The 2,878-nt window shown below is 42.1% G+C and overlaps 1 long non-coding RNA gene across 1 annotated transcript; it reads right to left on the bottom strand.

Moving 5' to 3' along the window:
* Positions 1-2,150: 2,150 nt before the first annotated feature.
* LOC113007122 (uncharacterized) lies at positions 2,151-2,510 on the bottom strand. Its single transcript, XR_003269854.1, has 2 exons — positions 2,465-2,510; positions 2,151-2,422 (listed from the first exon to the last, which is right to left on the bottom strand). It is a non-coding gene; the product is annotated as an uncharacterized LOC113007122 (long non-coding RNA).
* Between the last annotated feature and the right edge of the window lie 368 nt (positions 2,511-2,878).

Genomic DNA, 2,878 nt, shown 5'->3' with positions numbered 1-2,878 from the left:
AAAGAAACGCGAGTAATTAAATGTCCTGAAAAACTCCAGAGTGTGCCTGAACTAATTTTTTACAAGCATGAACATCATCATGACAATAGCGTGTCTCGGATCTCCATTAACAGTTATACGCCAATCACATGGTGTCTTTTTAATTTGTATACATACAGACTGTATGATGACATTTCCAAGTGCACCTTTTGCAATTCCCATGTTATTTCCTGCGTGTACAAAAGGGCCTGAAGGTGTTGGAGTACAGATAGGGTCTAAATAAACCGCTCAGCTCTGAGTGCTGGCTGCTTCCACAGAGAAACCCAGCAGAATGACCTCCTCGGGGATGAACGCACAACAGCTCCTATCTTAATCCTCTCTCCTTTTTCTCTATTGCTGCCTTCCTCTCTAAACTGCCTGTGTGTGTGTGTGTGTGTGCGTGTGTGCGTGTGTGCGCGTGCGCGTGTGCGTGTGCGCGTGCGCGTGTGTGCGCGCGTGTGTGCGTGCGTGCGTGCGCGTGTGTGCGTGTGTGTGCGTGTGTGCGTGTGTGTGTGTGTGTGTGTGTGTGTGTGTGTGAGAGAGAGAGTGGTGCTGGTATTACTCAGAATGTGGGGACCTTAAACGTGACTTTATGGAAATGCATTTTTTTCATGAGAACAAAAAGCGAGTCTCTGTAACATAAATTTTACATAACAAAAATAAGACCTGATTACATTTATACTAAGGTTGGTTTTAGGTTAGGAAATGCATGTTAGTGTAGTGTGTGTGTGTGTGTGTGTGTGTGTGTGTGTGTGTGTGTGTGTGGTGGGGGGGTGACTCATGCTAACATCTTTACGTGAAAATGTTAAAATTAAATATATAATATTTCTGTAACAATGAGGATTTTTTACAGCTTGATTTTTAAAATGCAAGCATCGACTGCGACAACATCGGGGTTATTAAGTGACAAATGAGCTGTGTCCCACTGCTGCCGCGTTTTATGATCCTGCCAGCACTTCCTCGCCTCTGCCCCCGTTTCTCCCTCCTCACATTTCCAGTTTCTGTCTCTTTCTGTGGCGTGTGCATGCGTGTGGAGGGAGTGGCTACTCCTTCTGCTCAATCAACCAGCACACCTGAGCCTCATCCTCTGATTAAAACTGCTGCATTTATACCCTCTTTTTGTTCTCTCTGGTTGTTCAGTTTCCAAAGTGGTTTAAACACTACAGTGTGCACGTGCACGTGCACGGTGTGCTCCTAAGCAGTCTGGCTCTTTTGTAAGTTTTGTCTCCTGTGCGTCAGGTCAATTTATTTGTTTGTATGCCAGCTGCCCAGCTCTCAGAGCCAACTAATCCCAGAGTTTTTCTGCCAATCTCACACTCTTTCCTTGCCAGTTATGATTCCACCGCGAGTTAGCTGCTCAGGACTTCCTGTCCCTCCATTCCTCGCCAGAATACCTCTCCAAGCAAATGCTGATTGTGATTCCAATAACCCCCCCATCCATATCTACTGCTGTTTCTGCATGGCTGCTGGCTTCACCAGCCCTAAGAGCTTTTCTAGCTGATATCTTTCTGGTTTATTTCTGTATTATCTCAATACTTGGAGATCCTACATGACTGACAGGTTCAATATTTGATTTTCTCATTGGCTCTTGTTCTCTTTTAGGCCACTGAAACGGGATAAGAGTAGCTCATGCTAATACTGTGTATAACTGCTACACTACCAGCAGCTGTCTCATTTAGAGCGTGTCTGTTACTGAAACACAGGCCTTTGAAAAATGTGACATTTTAACCATGAAAATGTGTGACTGGAAAGCTTCACATCACAAATTCACATTTCCAGATTAAAATGCTATTTGGGGAGTCTGCAAGAGTAGCATTGCATGATTCACAGTTCAAAAACATGAAGGCTCGGGGTGTGACCCTTCACTTCATCCGCTAATTTATAGCCACCCTCTTGTTTAAATTAGCTCACTTTTGATTGGCTGCCCCTCAGAAGCTTTAAACAACAGGGAGCGACAACAGAGAGAGCAACTTATTGTGTTTATATGAAAGGAAGAAATAAAATGTGCATTTATGGGCTAAAGGAAGAGAAAAGGTTCCTGAGAATGCAGCAAAATAGTTGGAAACCATGGAATCTGTCGCGAAATCAATCAATGTAGAGCAGTGTCACAAACCACGGAGGCCCCAGAAAAGTGCAATCAAACGATGAGTTTATTAACAGCCCGGAGAAAACATCAACATATGTCTTCTGACCAAAATACATGTTGTGGACACTTATAAAGCAGTGGGGTACACGCCCCCCCATGGCGTCAATGACAGATTAAAATAGGTTCCAGACATTAGTCACAGTTAATCGTACATCTTTAATAGCTATAAGCAGACATAGAACTTCTCTTTTCTATAACACCTTCCATACAAGGTAATAAACTTCAAGCCCTCAGGGTCTCTGAGGCTAATTATTGACTCTGATCATCTGTTACCAAGTAGAATAAAATATATTAAGACACCAAATGAGTTGAGGCCTCAGGCCGGACACATTCCTAGATTATATGTATTATATGTACTGTAAGCATGCAGCTATCCTTCTATGTTCTAGTTTCCCTCAGCATGGATCACCTGGACAGTCACGCCAGTGAAGCTTAAATCCCTTAATGAACTGAACATCAACTCAAAGTAAGCACAGATATGCAATGTGTATAAAATACTTCTAACCGTACTTGTAATAAAAGTTAACATAATGGAAGGATCCTCAAATGGACATCTTCAATAAACAGCTGTAATGCAGTATCAATACTGTGAGAAATATTATTAGATGAAATAATGCTGTAAAGAATGTTATTAATGCAGGTATAATGATGCAGATTATATGGCAGCAATAAAAGAATTTCTGTATCTCCACAAATCTCAGACAAATATTTAAA

Source organism: Astatotilapia calliptera, chromosome 15 (genome assembly GCF_900246225.1).
Source record: "Astatotilapia calliptera chromosome 15, fAstCal1.2, whole genome shotgun sequence".
Classification (NCBI taxonomy): domain Eukaryota; kingdom Metazoa; phylum Chordata; class Actinopteri; order Cichliformes; family Cichlidae; genus Astatotilapia; species Astatotilapia calliptera.
The sequence above is the reverse complement of the archived record's forward strand: the minus strand, read 5'-3'. Positions and strand labels throughout refer to the sequence as shown.